Source organism: Drosophila rhopaloa, unplaced genomic scaffold, assembly GCF_018152115.1.
Source record: "Drosophila rhopaloa isolate 14029-0021.01 unplaced genomic scaffold, ASM1815211v1 contig_167, whole genome shotgun sequence".
NCBI classification, from domain to species: Eukaryota; Metazoa; Arthropoda; class Insecta; order Diptera; family Drosophilidae; genus Drosophila; species Drosophila rhopaloa.
The window spans coordinates 560,842-579,347 of NW_025335047.1; the positions used below are offsets into that span (position 1 = coordinate 560,842).

At 40.9% G+C, this 18,506-nt stretch overlaps 1 protein-coding gene across 2 annotated transcripts in view; it reads right to left on the minus strand.

Moving 5' to 3' along the window:
• LOC108045101 overlaps positions 1-18,506 on the minus strand; it is a 48,714-nt gene that overhangs the window by 18,057 nt on the left and 12,151 nt on the right. For both annotated transcript variants that reach the window (XR_001769327.2, XM_017124297.2), the window contains exon 3: positions 18,060-18,103. The gene's annotated coding sequence lies outside the window, so the exon portion shown is untranslated. The remainder of the gene's footprint in view (positions 1-18,059; positions 18,104-18,506) is intronic.

Here is an 18,506-nt window from a genome sequence, read left to right on the forward strand (position 1 = left end):
CAGTGGGATGTGAATGTGGGTCCTGTGTGTCCTGGCCAGCCCGTAAATTAGTTGCACCCATCAGCCCGCTCCCAACTATTTCACCCAGCCGGTCTGAAACTCAGGCCCTCCGCAACCGCAGCCTCTGAATGCGGCCAAAGCAATGCGGAAGAATATTAAGCGGTTTTTAAGCGCCTGCATATTAAAAAGGATACAGAAAGGATACCCCGAGACAGAGACAGCAGCTGAACCAGTGATGCTTACTTGGTCCACGCCGGAAAACTCTGCTCTTAATGAGTGCATGGCTAATTAAAAACTGAACATTGCACATTATTTAATCCCGACTTTTATTAAATAAACTTTGGTCTCCCCATTTACGAAACCCAATCTCTTCGACTAGAATTTTGAAAAACTAACTAAACATCAATTAATCAATATTCAAATAATATAACTTTAAGTTCGTTGTTATTTATATACATTTTTAAACATTCGTCGTTGGAGTAATCAAAAGTTTTAGTGGCTTTGAGAAATGAAAACTTAAATCGAAATACAAAAGTGCGATTAGTTTGTCTTTTCAAATATTTCCTAAATTCTTTTAGAATAAAAGAAGCATCTCTGATGAACTAAACTCCGGGATAAAAACAACAGAAGCAAAGCGAAAGACATTCGGCGGCAGCATTCGCATTCCCTTGGCGGCTGGCAGTTAAGGTTCCTTGGATCATTTGGCGATTTGCAAATTACCAACAAAATGCTCCGGTCCAAAGGACGAGGGGGAGTTGGGCGGCTCGAATCCGACTGGCGATTGTGTGAAAAGTTTTGCTCCGACATTTTTATTTAACTTTTATTTCTCTTTTTATTCCGTTGGCCAACTGGTCTAATACGTCCGTTGGGTGCTCGATTTGCCACTTGGACTTGGAATGGAAGGAGAATGCCATCCACTTGGCCTCCACTTTGGTAACCGAACCCTTTTCCATTCAATCGACCGTCACCTTTGTTTTCCGTATGTCCTTTCTGTGCATCTGTGTGTGTTTGTGTGTGTGAGTGTTGTGTAATTAACTCACATTTGCCACGCCCACAATGGGCGACATTGCCGGCTTTAATGAGTCACAAAACGGTTTTATGTGTCAAACGTTTGAAAATCCATTCGTCCGATTGAGAGTGCAAATGAAAATAAAAGAAATCGGAGCAGACTGGGGAAAAACCTGGCCCAGATGATGATGATACTCGATGATGACGTCGGCCGGGGCCGTCAAAGGGTTCATTTAACAGCTAATTAAATGTTTAATCGGATATCTCCCTTATGGCGAATAAAAGGACATTTCTGCTCTTCACACAAAATTCGAGCGCGTTAATCTATTGGCGACATCTCCTTTTGAATAGGAAGGGTATTATAAATGTATACAATTGAAGTTCTCGAAAGCAAGCTATTAAATTTAATGTCAATAGTGACATGATTGTATTAAATAACTTATAAATCGTCTATAGATCGAATAATGCACACCAAACTTATGATATTGGAAATATTGTATGCGAACTCTTAAATTGACAAACTCAAAATGGAATATTTCACTTGACCTCTGGGGAATTTAGTAGAATTAAGGTGATAAAAGCAGCAATCACTTAACCACACATTTATGGTTACTTTGCATTTATCTATGATACAAACCCCATTCACAGTTGCTCGACTTGGTAGGATAGCAATCATAATCACGAGTCCGTCAGATATGCAATCCCGAGGGCCCTGTAATTACTCAATGTCCAATTTCAATGATTGCACTTCTTTTTGGCTTCTTTAAGCATCGACAACTTGTGTTAATTACTTGCCAGCAAAGTGCAAACCAACTAACCCAATTAGGATTGGAAAAGGCCAGACACTGACACACAGCGAGATTGAGTGGGGAAATGTGGAAAACTGCGGGAAAGCGGGAAAAGGCGGGAAAGAAAGCAATAAACATCAACTTTGCGCTTTGATCGTATCCGCGAAAAGGCCAACCAGCCGGTGAAAAGGAGGTTGAGTAACCAGGAGTAGTAAGCAAATTACTGGAGCTGCAAAATGTCCTGGATATTGGACTTCTTTGGCTTCTTCATTTGGAATTCAGTTTTGTTACTAAAATCGCTGAATTCATTTTCGTTAGCGAGGAATCCAGCTTTTTGAATTGCCAACTCTGCATTCAAGCCCGGCCGACCTCCACCTGCACACACATTTCGCAGGCTTTCGTAGTCTAACAATTAGACTCCGGGTTACATTCACAAATTTTGAATGGCCCCCGAAAGTTGGCTAAGTTTCAACTTCTGGGAGGGCGAAAGGTATTTGTAAGACGCTTGGAAATTAGCTTATAAATACGCAATCTCAGACGGGCAGTCTTGGTCTTGGTCTCTGAAAATCTGAAAAGGAAACCCGGTTGACGGCGAAGGACATCAGAACGACACTGACGCAGTTGCTGCATTTTTCATGGGCTGTGCAAAATAAATTAGTGAAAGCTGTAAATATGATGAACTGCTGCTGCTGAAGCTGATGCTGATGCTGATGCTTCAGCCTCTGCTCCCCCTTTTCTTTCCCAATCCTTTGCAAGTCATCCATGTCCTGGACCCAGTTTCGCTCGAGCGACAAACTTGCAAAAGTTTTGTTGGTCGCCAGCGGCGCGCATTTTCAACAGCTGAAGCTGCAGCCGAAAAGCTGAAGTGGAAAGCTGCACTGAGAAAAATGATGAAGCAAAAAAAGAAAACGATCCATCTATAAAATACTTGTTCTGGTTCCCTTTAATGCAATTTGAATCAAATATCGCTTTACAGGAATTTTCAATTCCGAAATGAGATTTTTAGGAGAATATAAATTAGTGCAAATCAGATCTCTTATTTCAAAGTGATTTTTTTCCTGTGTGATGGAGATTGGTGGTGGCACCTTTCTGGCGGAGCATCCTCTGCAACCCAAGCATTTGTAGCCGCTTTAGTTTAGTTTGATTCAGTTAGTAGTTTTAAGAGTTAAGTAGTTTTCAAAAGTTTTATGAATTATTAAGAGGATTTTCGAGTTTTACGCTAGCCTTTCATTTTCGCTTTCAGTTTACTGCCAGTCCCCGGTCGCTTTCGCCCCCTACCGCCCCCTATCCCACCAAAAGCCCCCGGAAAGTCCGCTTTTAAGCGCTCGTCAGCCGTTTCCGTTGGTGTCCGTCGTTTGCCATTTTGGCGTCGCCCGAAAAGATGTCGAAATATTTTGCAGATTTTTTAATTTTTCATGCCGCATTTCCACACTGCTGTTGGTGCCTTTATTGTTGTTCTCCCCGCTGAAGTTGATGCTGATGATGATGAGGATGCTGGCATAGTCGTGCAAACATTGACTTGAATGGCAGCAGGGAGCAGCCCTTTTCCTCCCATCGGTCGCCCGAAAATTAAATACATTTTACTGTCAATAAAATTATAAATGCAAATTATAATTTTCTACTGCCTTTTCGGACACTGGACGCACAACAATTAGCCAGTCCTCCCCCCACACCCACAATTTCCCCGCAGCATGCTGCTTTGCGAGTGGAGCACTGGAGATAATACTCCCAAATTTCTCTGCCATGGCCGAACACTGATTGTGACGTCAATGGCCAAATTAAAACTTTAACGTGTCGCACAGGCGAGTGGTTAGTGGGGATTCCACATGGCAGGCGATGGAATGGGTGGCTTTCACGGACAGAGCTGGCAGTTCGTCATTGTTTCCCGTCAACTCTGGCTTTGGCTGGGGAAAGCATTTATCTTGTCACCTTTTTGACTTTAATTGATTTTTCTAAGAACCGGTTTTCTAGAGCTTTTAATGGACTTTGTTGAACCAAATGTTATTACCGTTCGTTCCCAAATAGATTGTTTATCCAACATAACAGGGATCACTCAGCTTATAAAGTTACTGGATAAGAGTTTTCAACATAGGACTTCTGTTCTATCCCAATTTTAAAAAAATTTTAAAAGTATATTATTTTTTAAAGAACTTACTAATAAAATTTAATGTTTCATACTCATATTACAAAAACTGTTTTAAAATATTTTTTTTTCAGACTAGTGAAGATTTGGCTTTTATTTATCGCCTGGTGAAAAACTCGACAGCACTGCGATGGGTTAGAGTGGAGTTCGCTTGGTTAGTTGGCTGTCGCTTGGCTGCTAAGGATGTTGGCATGTTAATTCACTTTGCAAATTGTTGCGATGCCTGGTTGTCGGTGTGTATATTTTCCCTTTTTTCCGAGCTGTGTGTGCGTGGAGCGCTAATTTGGTTCGGCTAGGAGGTGTAAGCGGTACGTGCAAACTTCGTTGATTCGCTAAGTGAAACTTCGATTACACAGACACAGCTCTTAGTGGGTTCATTTGCTCCATTTTGGTGGGCCTTCGAAATTTTCGCAATTTTCGGCGGTCGTTTTCCCATTTTGCCCGGCTGCCGGAATTGCCGGAGGAGTATAAAATTTCGCCACGTAACATTTGTTATGCTCTATTTCTTTGCAAAGCAATTACCGACCCACATATCCAGACAAATAAACAGAAACCAACAACGCACAGCAAAAACGGCCGGGCAAACATGCCTTCCGTGGAACGTCCTATGCCTATGAAAAGTGGGAAGTGGGTGGAAAATCTGGGTGGAAAAAAGGGGGCGGCGAGGTGCTTCATAGACGTGCATAAATGGATTCTGGAGCACAAAAAAGGGGGCGGACGGGTCCGCAGGGGCGGGGTTAAAGCTGTGGAAAGTGAGTGTGCTTCTAAATGAATCGCACTTATCACGTAGTGGCGTCGGCCTCGAGTACAGTGATGCCTGGCGTGGCGCGATAATGAATGCAAGTTAAGGCAAAATAAAATTAAATTTAGTTGCCAATTAATTAGTGAGGTCAAAGGCTGGAAGGCGAATGAAACTGTTGGCGATGAGTTAATGCCGAAGTGGTTTCATACGAACAGGAAGTTGTCATTTCTCGACATGAAAAACTTCGTAATGAAGTTGAAAGTGAGGAGAGTGTAGTGAAAGGTGGTTAGAGTGACAGATAAGCCATTGAAACCACCTCCGCTAGTTGCAAAAGGTTGATTATGTCTGAAAGTTTTTAAAATGAATGCTCAAAGAAAGTTTTAATACGAGTTCCTGGGCTCTGAGGACATTAAATAATATATGTTGCAATTAACATTGTATCATTATTTAATTACTACATCTTGAAAACAAAATGATAAAACTAATATATATTTTTCAATACCGTAAGAAATTTGCGTAACCCGAGATTATTTGAAGAACACTACAATAATATAATTTACCATATAACTGAGTACCACGTTAAATTTGTTCGATTGGCCAAAGTAACCAATAACTTTTGTGAAATGACAGGTTTACAAATTTTTGGAATAAAAGCACAAATAATATAGTTAAAGGACCCATTAACTTTTACTGTTAACACTGTACAAGAGACATACTAACAGCCCCGAAAATTATTACCACGTAAAATTTGACCAAGTTTTGTTGCATTTGTTGCGTTTCTGAATAAATAATCGATAACTTTTACGCAACAGCACCAAAACAAGCCCCCATTCGACAGCCAGAGGGGGATTGAGGACAATGGGGACTGAAAGTGGGGTCTGAAATGGGTGATATAGAATAGAAGGGGTACTGGCTGATGGTGATTTGCACAGGCGGAGGCCAAGTAAATTTGCAGAGCGAAAACAAATTTATAAGCGCATTAAACGGGCGCGTGTAGTTCTCGTGATTTGTGTTCCGAAACGGGGAACGACCGAAAAGGAGGGGTCTTCAAAACGGGGAAGGCTTCCAAAGCCAGGGAATTCGACGAACAAGGGAGGTCAGAGTACAAAGTGCTTACCAAGCGCTTAGCGATTAATCAGTTTGCCAACAACGAAAGGCGATAGTGCACTTGAAAAATACATTGCACCTAGGTTACTACCAAAAATATTCTATTCGTGCTAGGAAAATTTGTATAATGGTGGCCGTCGTGAAGTCCAAATTTAGATTAGGATGTAAGCAGAGACCTTAGACAATAAAATAAGTAACTACTTCTATCTGTAGTTAAATTTTGGTCTATCTATAAACGGTTAACAACTGTTAAGCGACAAATTTCCTTGGAGTCGTAAAGTTTTGATGCGAACGATAAAATGCATAGGTCTCTGAATCAGAGTGCAATCTTTTTGCGAGTGTTAGACCTTTGGCTGAGGGTTTGGCTCGTGTGCCGAGGGATTACAGCGGTACTCGGAACTTTGGAGTCCTTGAGCCTTGCGCCTAGAACCTCCAAGGAGCATCGACCACACAAACTGCGAACTGTACCTCGGCGGCTGGCTGCTGCTTCTAGTTCTGCTGCTGCTGCACTAACGCCGTTTTGGTGGCTAATTAAGTCAATTATGCACTTAGGGCTTCAAGTGGCGTGCGGCACCAATGGAGGCCGTGCCCCACAGACATCGTTGCACCACCGCAGCCACAGCCACAGCCGTTGCAGTCATTTAAACATCAAAGCTCGTCACGCTCAAGTCCAGGCCACGCCCACCGCCAGCGCGGGTTTCCTGGCTGCTCTGCCGCCTTTTTTTTAATATTAAAAACGGAGCTCGACTGTGGAAATAACTCATACGCACCGTATGCCGCGCTCGCCGCACATCAGTTGCTGGGTTGGGTTTGCTGTTGGTGCTGGTGTTGGTGTTGGTGTGCTGGTCTTGGAGCCATCGCCATTGTTGTTGTCGGCATAAGGACGTGTTACTTACACTTTGCCTTATGTACTTTGGGGGCTGATACATACATATGTAATATGTAACAAGCTGTATATACCGAGTATGTAAGTACAAGGCTGCCGGTTTATGTGTTGGTGCGGCAGGCACGAGAAACGATTTATCTCAATTTACATACTAAATGACAGGCAGAGCGGCTCATGCATTCCTTTTCGTGACTGTCGAAGGATCCCCGACAGCCCGACAGCCCGACATCCCGACATCCAACATCCAACATCCCAACATCCGACGACCACGTCCTTGTACTCGCAGAACTCCCCTCCGCTGTTCTTGGACGTACAATGGGAAGAAGATTGGTAAATGAGGCATAAACATTGATTTTCAGTTTAAGTAAACACTTAATTGAGTATAAGTTGAGTGGATATATACTCCAGGCACGCGGTGAAGGCGCAAAAATCGCTTAATTATTCAGGGCAAACAAAGTGACTGACCGATGGAATCATTCATTTTTTAATCAATCGAATCGATAGGCTTACGCGTTGAAACACGGAATTAAAAATATCTCGAAACGAGCCTTTCGTGAAGCATGGTTCTTTTTCCCGATTTTTTATATAGGCATTTATTTCTTTGGCTATCACTCAGATATATTTTACATATATCCACAAAGGTAATCACACCTCTTTATAGTTCCTTATTATTCGTGTTTATGTTTTGTATATACCGAAAAAAAAGTCAAACGGATTTATCTTCCATACATTTTTTTTAGCTTCTAAATTGTAACTTAAAGATTTTTTTAAAAATGTAAGAAATTGTTCACCGATTTTACACAGAAATTAACAAACGAATATTCTTAAAATCTTGAGTTTCAAAATTTACGGAACTTAATATAAAGAAAACTAAATAAGTTCAACCAAACAAAACTGATTTAACTGATCAAAAATGTATTCAACCCAAACATTGTTAATTTATTGCGTTTTTCATTGTGATTTAATTAACCCTGCACCAAGTGAATTAAATCATGTTCGGCTATTTAATCTTTAAATTGAAATCTACAATACTTATTAATTTATTATTGTTATTTCTATATAATTGATCAGTGATTGTAGCGAATTATCTACTAAATTACATTAATTTAATTAATTAGTGTAATTTATGGCACCACAACTAATAGCGTTGTGAAGCCGCACACCCCCCATTCTTTATTGGCCCCACTGTGCAGCGCCAACGCTCAATTCCGCATCACTTGTCAGTCCTATATAATGTAATGAAGGCGTTCGATGAAACAAATGCAAAATTTCAAAGACGTAAAAACGAAATTACAGGCGACCGGATGAGACAGACGGGCTGTGAAAGTGGGCTTTTGCGAGGTGACGGTGGAGTTGGGAGTGCGAGTGCCTGTCAACAGCTGTTTTCGGGCTCCTGACAAGGGAAGTAAAAGAAAGTACTTTATACCGCAACCACACACATATATTATACACACACTGGCACAGCTACGGTGGCTTTTTCTCGGCAATAATTTAGATAAATTACTTTTAACTATAAATTCTTGAAGGTACAAAATTTTTTTGGTTAATGATGATTTAATTTGTTATTATCAAAATTTTTAATTTAACAATATTTTTTGTTTAGGAGTACAATTAATATGCCACTAAGATGGGAATATTATATTTCAAAAGCTCGTCGGTATATTAAAGCCATTTACCAAGGCAGCTTAACATATTCAATTCATTGCTAAAATCGCTTCATTACTTCATGTTTAAACGCAATCTTTTTGCGAGTTTCCAATCATAACCGTAGAACGCAATCGCGGTCCACCCCAAAGGACACACACGCCCACTCAGAGCCGTAGATTGAGCCCCAATCCCAGCTAAGCGGCTTCGGCCCGTCCATTTGTCGCCACCAGGGGGAAGTATTGTAATTCCCCGGCGATGCAGCGTACGCACATGACTTTTTAATAAATATTAAACAGTGCGTCGAAAAAGAAAGCGCCGGCAGGACAAAAGGGACGGCGACGGCAGTGTTGACATGACGCCTGGCGAAATATTAAATTACGATAATAAAATATTGAACAAAGATTGTTTTGTTCCACTTTGAAAAGCCAGAGTCCTGCGGTTCGTTTTGGTTTTCAGTTCTGTTCGGTTTTCGCTCTCGGTTCCGTTCGCTCTGGTATTTTTGACAAATGTTTTTCGTTTTCGACAGTAGGGTTTTTGTTTTGCCAGCCAGTCCTTGGGAATTCGCCATCCCCCTTCCTTATGTGGTAATATAACGCTCTTTTACTACGAAATTTGCCCCAATGTCTGGGGTTATGTTCGCCGTTCCCCTGCGGCGCTTTGGTAAGTTATATATATTTATTTTTACAAAAGAGGAGCAAAGTTGCGTAAATTATTGTTAACGGAGGCGTGAGAGGGCGGCTCCACCCACCTCCCTAACTTTGTTGGATCGTTTTTTTTTTTCCGGGCCGCCTTTTGTGTATTTGAACTTGGCAGTGCGTTAAATTGTAAAGGCCCTGCCAACACAAGCACACAACACTCGTATTGTTGGCATTTAGTAAGCTAATCCCTTGAAGTCTTCAGGAGATTTCGCCAGATTACAGGCAAATGCGAATCGAAGTGACTTTCCCGGGCTTTTTGGGGTGAGAGGGCGGTGGCTAAAAATAAACACACAGCTCTAGATCATTTTAATTTGGCATTTGATTAGGCACGTGTCCGCATCGGAAGCAGCTTAAGGACATGTGTGCGCACAAGGACACGGGCACACAGACACTATATCTATCCTCATTGTCTGCACCTATTTGCAATGTCAACGCAGAGGTAAGGCCCCCGGCTCCACAAAACTCAAAGACAAAGAGAAAGTGGACGGGCGAAAGAGGAAGCAAGCAGCCAAAGCAATTGCAAATACTCCCCTGCTATATGAATATTTATGAGCGTGTTTGCGACTGCTTAAGACACTCAACTAGCTGCCAAAGTAGGCGGGGGATCGGAAAAGCGGCAACGTTGCAGCTCAGATACACTCAAAAAGAAGCCCGGATATCTAAGCAAAATGACCAAAGCTGTGAGGAAGGTAGAAAAAGAGAAACTTTGGGAATTACATTCGAGGAAACTTTTTGCTTATTAATTATTTAAAAAGGAAGTGACTCAAGATCCTTCTGGATTAATTTATCTTTTAATCTGCATCTACATTAAATTGTTTAATTGTCAGAAATTAGTACATTATTGGCCAGTTTAAATATGTTACATGAACAAACCCCTGAAAACGGTACTATAAATTTCTACATATTACAAACATTGCTTTAACCAGAACCAATGATTTCTTTTGCATTGTGCATTTGTAAGCACTACATGGGGATCCTTGAGCTTATATGACTTCTCCATGCCCGGGTCTAAGGATTAGCGGACAAGAAGTGCACACAAATGCTGCCCACAAATACCCACACTCTATTTCTGCCACTTGAGTGGGTGGGTGAGCAAATGGCCGAAACCATTTGGAAAAGCTACTTGGGATCCTGGCTAAATTGCGGGCTATGAAAATGAAACTTCATTGTTTTGCCATTTCCATTGTTTGTTTATTATTATTACAATGCGTGTGTATTTGGAATATATGCCCAAAATCTTACTGGCCAGTGGAAGGACGAATTCGTCTGACCACTTGATTGTCCCTGCCTAACAATTAGAAACTATCAACACGTTTGGCCAATCTGCCGGCTCTTCATTGTCATCTCTATCTCCGCAGCTAGCCGTAATTAGTTGACTTCCTCGAATTAGTTTTAAGGTGATTAAATTTAATGGCCTCCACCGGCGCCTCGAATATTTACCACACGAATGCAATTACCCGAATGGCTACGCAGCCAAGACAACAAATCAGCAATTAAGCCACATCGCACCGCCCGTTCTGCAACCTGTCACCACATCCGCACTTCGCCACCCACGCAGGGCCAGGAACCAGGGACCAGGACGAAAGGCAACCCACTATCCACCCCGTTCGGGGACTCTTGATGCTGACGTTAATGACCGCCAATAAAATGCGTGCTCAAGTGGCAGGAAACTGCCTCGAGGCACTGCGACTCCAAGGATCTGGCTGGGCCAGCAATTAATGTCAAAGTCAATATGCCTTATCGCGCCGTTAAATGTAAAGGGTATTATAATAAAATAAATAACGCAAAAATCAGCAAGGGCTGAAATTAAATCGAACATCAACAATCTGTGGCGAAACAACAAGGCAAACAATCAGTGGGCAAGGAGGGTGCCCTGCCTCGCTCCGCCCGGAATCAACGAGCCATCCGGCAACTTGGTTATCCATTCCATCGACATCGCCATCGCCATCGACTTTGGCCGGGAGCGCTATTCCGCGATGCTTTTGGAGTGCAGCTCGTTAGGCACGAACGAGCAGAGCAGCAGAAAGCCCGGAGAAAAGCAAGGAAAACCAAGGAAAACCCAGACAGATAGACAGACAGCAGGCAAGGACATAAACAGCCAGCTTTCCATTGAGTGGGACGAGGAGGAGTAGAAGGAGGAGTAGTGGGTGGTGGGTGGTGGTGAGGACCGACACCCATCTTAAATGCCAATTTCAGGCGCTGCATTTCCCTCACTCAAAGAATGTCTGCACTGTTTGAATACTAATTGGTAACGGGGGATTTCGTTATGTCTGAATTTATTTCCAAGTAATTACAATTACCAGGCCATGCAAGTTCTCAGCGGAGCGACATAAATTCGGTTTAAATATGGCCAAAATTAAAAGCACTTGAAGGCTATCCTCCGTCATCTATATGTAAGAAGTTTTCTTTAACCTTTACATTTTCTGCGCATCTTGAACGCCAATTTTGAGAGGCTGCATTTAAGTCACTGCGCGAAAGCCCTCGGAATTATTTTACAATTGCAATTTAGGGGCCATAATAATAATAATAATAGTTATAATAGTTATAAAAACAGTCAAAACTTTGCTAGATAGTGAAGAAGAGATTTCAGACCCTATAAAGTAAATGAATATGATTATATATATGATCGTCAGATCAGTGTCACCATCGAATATCCGATCTAGCAATGTCCACCTGTCGATTATGCAAACTAGTCTCCCAGCTATATATCAAGTCATCCCTTTTTGTTTCGGGTAATATAACCAAAAAAAACTTTTCTTTTTTTTTAATTCACAAGACTCCCGTAAAATTGTTACAGTGCCACATTCATCCGGGACTCCGGCAGGGCTGTCCGTCGAAAAGCCAATCTGCTCAACACTTTGTTTGCCACCGCCATTGTCGATGCTGTCGACCCCAATTTGCAGAGCTCCTTGTCGCGCTCACATTGATATACATAGCTGCGTCTTTGGAGCATCCCCCATTTTACCACGCTTATCCCCCGAACCCCTGCACCGCATCTTCGGTGGTTTTTTAATACATAGCAAATCTTTATGCAAACAAGGCGGCCAAAAGGACGGGAATCAGGGGCGGTCTGTCAGCTGGTAACAGGTAATCTCCTGCCAGGATGGAGGGCGCGAATAATTCAAGGCAGCTCACGTAAATTTTAAGTTTCGTCATTAAGATTATTGGACTAAGAAAAATTTGGTCAATGCATGCACGGAATTTTTCATGAAGGGACGCCGGAGCAATCAACTGCGAATAAAGCCAAGGGGCCAGGTGATGAATCGAGGGGTACGCTAAGTAGGTTAGATCGATGGGGTATACAGGACTCTGTTGCGGTGTCCTCGATTTCGAGGCATTTCACCGAATTAGATTACAATTTAACTTAGGTTTCTGAAGAACAGTACAATTTCATGTGTTCGATTTGTATCCCATTCACTCTTGTTAACATAAAGCTAAAAAATATTCAGAACATTTAATAATGGGAAGCTCACATTGGTAAGTAAAAATCTACAAGAACTTCTGTGAAGACTACTGGGTTTCAAATGCCTAGAGATTTCTGAAACATTTTCGAATTGTTATGTTACAAAACGAAAGCTGCATCAGTTTTAAGACTGCCAAACCAAGGTACCATTTTAATTTATTCCCAAAATAATTTTAAATATTAAGTAGCTTTTGTTGGCCAATATTTTTGTGCCAGCAGTAAAGGAATATAAATGACAACTGTTTGGATACCACTTATTTCTAAGAAAAGTAAATCTAAAACGACAGCTAAAATAGACAAGAACGGCCGTCTGATTGATTCCCTGGCTAATTTATAAATATTATTCTTAATTAATTTTGTTGATAAATAACAACATCCTTTTGGGTTGACCCATAGAGTGTGAAAATGAAAAACCCGGCTTATCCTTAGCCGTATCCTTATCCCTTGGCATTGTGCATTCAGTAGAGGGCCAGGACACGTGTCCCGTTAACCTTTCATGGCCATTCCATCAAGCCCGAAAAGGTCTTCCAGCCAACTCACTCTCGGAAAACTTTCTCTAAATTCTTTCATACATTTGCTGCTTTTTTCTGTTCTTTTCTGCGCGTTTTCTTACTTTGTGTGTAAGCAAATTGCCCAATTTTGTTCCCTTTGGCTGCCTTTTTCTGGGGATTTTCCTTTGGCGGGGTTATCAACGCATTATCTTCGTGAAAAGGAGTGCAGTTAGAACTTGTTGGGGGCAGCAGGAGCTGGTGAAACAGCAGCCAAATGGAGAGGGAAACAGCCGCGACGCCAACAATAACACACAAAGAGCGGATGGGCACAAAGTGGAAAAGGAAGATTGCGGAAAGGAGGGGGAAAATAGGAAAAACGAGGAGTATTCTCGTGGCTGGCCAAGAGCACTAGTCGCCGGCTGGGTGAAAAGCAATAATCTAACATTTCAGCACATTTTACAGTTCACTGAATTAAATAAAGAAACTTTGAGCTCACAAACGCACGCACAGTGGCATACTCACACACACACAGATTAAAACCTATGAGCATAAAGCTGCCGCTGTCTACGTGGCGTATGCGTATTTTCACATGTTTGAATGTTCTCTTCCTTACACTTCATACCCTGAACGGGACAAGAGTATTACTGGTCCCAAAAGCAGGGCTAATCCCTGATCCTTTGGGATGTTAATGGACAAAATATATTGTTATATACATATATGATAATATTATGAATTGATCAAAACGTATATCAAAATACGAAAAAGGCTCAATTATAATATGAATTTTAATTATCTAAATCCAGTAATTACATTTTTTGAAATGTATCTAAACCCATTGAAATGCCTCAGCTTAAATTTTTAATCACCAAATTAGAGTTTGAAAAGTTTTTTTATTTGGTATTGAATGAAACTAATGCCCAATTAGATCGATTTTATTATCAATTGGGAACATTCTAAAAGGGCATGTAGTGAGGCTTGACGTTTTTCCAGATATCCAGATTGTGTGTCTATACGAATATATAGAGCTGCTCCCTCGAATGTTTCCACAGAACTCAAACGGGACGAGAGACAGACAGGACAGGACTCATCCTATGCAGCATCTTCTGGCTGAAAGCAAGGACTTCCAGGGTCGAACTGAGTGACTGAACTGAGGAGCAAGCAAAGCAATTTTTATGGAAGCACAATTCTACAGGAGGAGCGCAAAATAAATGCCGCGTTATGGGACCCAAGTTTCCGAGCTGCGAGTTTTCCTAGCCACTGGGACAAGGGCACGGACGCATGCTGGAGGAGCGAGGAAAAAATGAAAAGCACAAAAAAAGGAAACACCAAAAGGGAAAAACTGCTGAGCTAACGATGTGTGATTTTTCTGTATGGCTGGCTGACGGAGAATGGGGAATGGATGGGGGCGACAATTGGGCCGGGGTTAGGACTCTTTTTTAGGTTTCTGGTTCGGGTTCGAGCTGGGGCGTAAAAAATAATAATAAATGAAAGTGTTGGCGCGCTGGCTCGTGGTACGTGTAATAACATTCAAGTGCGCCAAGTTTAATCTTTCAAAATGCTTATGCACAAAAAATAAGCTATAGCTATATAGCGCCAAGTCAGAGAGACTGGGCGATGGAGTGTCAGCGGGCGAAAAGTAATGGGGAAAAAAATAATAAGCCAGGGCAACGGCGAAAAAATAATGCGAGGGTAATTTACGTTTAGAGCCTGCAAAATTATTCAAATTAAAATTGTAAGTATTCTAACGCGTCGCAGGCATCTGTGGCCCACCAGCTGCGGTGCGCTGCAGGAGCAAAAAGCAGGCAAACACACTGAGAGAAAGTTGTTATTTAGCCCTTGATTGATGTATTTGGAGAACTTTAAAATCAACTATGCCCTAGAAAGAGTAAGAAAGTAAACAACAAAAGAATCGAATTGAAAATATATGCTTATACATATTTATGAACATGATTTAAATATTAATTGTAAAATAATTCTTCTAATTGCCTACAGAACAGTTTACTTTAAGTAATTTTTTCTTTCTGTGTGGGGCGTAAAGAAAGAGGGAAAAGGAAAGAGACAAGCGAGGAAGCGAGAGCGCTGACCCAGCGCTGTGTTAAATTAGCTGGGACACTTAATTTCTGTTGACGCGCACATTTTTCTATGGAAATTAACGCTAAATAATTTTTGGATTCGCCAGCGAATCGTTCAGGCAGCAGACCGAGGCGAAGGACCACCTCCTTCCTCCTCGAAGGACTCTCCATTTGCTTTCGGCTTAGGCTGGAGTTGGCAATTAGGCCCGGGGTGTTTGAATTAGTTTCGTGTTTTAATGAGTTTCATAACTTTTTGGTAAATTTTGCTGCAGCAACCAAACACACATAAAAGATGCGTGCAACGGTTAAAACGGTGGGCGGCTGACGGTGGATTGTGGGTGGTGCGGGAAAACCAAAAGGAAAACGAGCAAATTTCCATGTTACTACTGAGGGAAGTCCTCGGGTGGATTTATGTATGTATTTGTTAGCCATACCCAGTTGACATAAGCGAAAGCAAAGTGGCAAAAGGCAACATGAAAAATGCTTTAAATCTTGTCAAGCGGGGGGGTTTTTTAGGGGCTGGAGGTCGGAGGTCAGGTCTCAGATGTGCGTCTGTGTGTATGCTAATGATATTTTAAGAGAGCTTTCACTGGGCCTGCACATGTGTAAGTGGGCAAAGTGAAAAATTATTTATGTTGCCTACTTATTGGGGCATGCAAATGCGCATTGTTATGCAAAACGTTTCTAAATTCCGTCCATAAATTGAATTATCCTGCAAATCAAACTATCCAGCAATTTGCCATGTAATATTTAAGAGCTCTATAATTAATTAAACATCACAGTGTTCGACACAGTACACTCCAACCAAAAAAAATACAGCGAAAAGCTTGACAGGAATTTCCGAAAAAAAGGAGCGAGAATTCCAATGACAAATGGGGCTCGCTGTTAAATATTTGCATGAGAACCCTTTTTCAAGCATAAAAACGGAAAAACACCAAACGTTTCTATCTCCTTTGCACACACCATTTATTTTTCCTCATTCCCAGTTCCCTCCCTTTCCCCTTTGTTTGTAGCCACCATTCAACTGTAATTACTTAGGTAGACCCGATCCGAAGCGATACGGGATATAAGCCTCTTTTGCAGAGAAAGAAAAACTTTGAATTTTCTTTTAATTTTTCATTGTTAAATTGCCATTTCGGGGGGAGGAAAAAATGTGGCATGTGCAGGGATGCGCCAAAACAGAAACGGAAAGCAAACCAAAGCAAAACAGAAAACTGAAACTGGAAAAGGGACAAACAAATTGAAACTTTATACAGTTGGCAAAAGTTGAACGGAGCAAATCAAAGGCAGCAAGCCCGAAAGGGTTAACAAATTTGCAACATTTTGCGGGGCATGAAATGGGGACCGATTTTGATGTAGGTCAGGTCGGGCGAATATGGAAAGACTTAAACAAATTTAATAAAGCCAAGGCAACCAGTAAGTTTGGATCTTAAAGAAATTAAGAGAACTAATGAATGTTCATATATGAATATAGTATAATGCCGTTCACTTATTATATCAACTTATTAATTATTAATTAATTTTTAAAGCTCATAAATGAAAGCTATATAAACAAATTTGGCCAAGCAAATAATAATAAACAACTCCTTTAAAAAAAAAAAAACTCGTTCAAGCTTTGCCAAACAAAAGTTGATGAAAATAAATAAAATGTAGAGAAAACCAACGAAAACTTGAGAATTGATATTTGTTTGAACCAGTTCAGGTTTATTGGCAAAGGTCTAACCGAACTTAATAAACCTAATAAAGGACAGAAGCCAGCGAACCAAATTGAAATTCTACACAAAACAAATTAAGAGCAACTGCAAGATATCAAATAAATTCCTGCCAAAGAAAAAAAAACCTAGAAATAGATAAAAGTCCAAAAAAAAATAAATAAAAATAGTTAGCAATAGCCAGTTCCTGAAATTTAAGCAAAATCTTGAACTGGAACTGATTGTTGTGCAGTAAATTTAATAAAGCTAAAAAAAGAACTTCAGCCGGTCAGTTGAAATTGTACGCAAAACCCATTAAAAGCAGGCAGGAAAGCATTCGTATCTAGACAAAATCTTTTGCAAAATAAATGCGGAGGGAAATAAATAAATATCAAACCATAAATAAATAAAAGTTGTGAACAAGCAAATGCACTGTCCACCAGTTGGCAAACATTTACAACTCCAGAAAAACGAGTAAAAGCAGAAAAAGCAGCAAAAGATACAAGATACACACGTCAGAATCGGCTTTGTGTTCTCGTATCTCGTGGGTAGTTGCGGTCGTGGGCGGCGACACGCCCCTTTTCGCACAAAAATCAATATGTTGATTTGAACTTTCTTCTCGCTTCTTGCTTCTCCCCTTTTTTCTCTTTGGCCACAGAGTTTTGCGCCAAGGAATTATCAATTTCTTTCTTTCTTGTCTTGTTTTGGCCGACTCCAAGAAAGAAACGGAGGCCAAATACTGACATTATCTGCTTACACATTCATGTGTATGTACCATTAAATTTCCGTATGTATTTCTATATATAAGCGGATATTTTTGACACTTCAAAAATTGGAATATCTCAAGAGCCGAGGCGACAGGCGAACAAAATGCGCTGTGTAATTTTTCATGACTGCGTCCCATCTGGGACCCACTGGGTACCAGTTCCATTCAAAATCGTAGCAGATTGAGCTGTTGAGCTCGTGGGCGAATGGGAACGGGCATCCCCCATATATACATAAATACGGGGGAACCAGCATGACAACTGAGCCTGTTCCTTTATCGCTCCTCCGTACTTCGGTTGTTTGTGGCCTGCCACTTTTTTTATTATTTCGCAAATATCGATAAGGGGAGATAGGCGAGCATCGCCAAAGAGAACCCAATGCCATCTCCGTGTCACTTCGTCTGTCTTTCCCACTTCGCCTTCGCAATATTTGGCGACAGTAAATGTTTGCTAAATATCCTCAGTAAATACTTGGCAGCTTATGGGGATGCTGCACACACACAATCATTCGCAAATAAATAAATAAGTATGTTCTACAGTAAAATCATGGCTTACTTACAGTGCTTAACGGCAGTGATGACTCAAAGGAAGTGCCCAAAAAAACTGCAAGAAAAAGACAAACAAGAAATTAAATTATTAATATACCAATATGAGCTATTTGACAAATGTGTTTTAAGTTTGATTTTAAATTGCTTTAAAAACCGGTCTGCGGGAAGGGTCATGATATCCCTTAGACTTGATTACAAAACCCTGTTACACTTTATAAATTACGAAAAATCGACCCCAAAATACAAAAAATAATTGAAAACACAGATTTTTAGAGAATTAAACCACAATCATTTAGAAGTATGCCACTTTGACATTTAATGTCTTTAAAAAAAGTTATGGGCTTAAAAGTGAATGTTTTGGGCCATTTTCTGCAAAGTCATTTTTCGAAAATTTGGAAAGGGGTAACACTATAAAAATGATGAAAAATCGACCCAAAAATACAAACGAAGTTAAACCA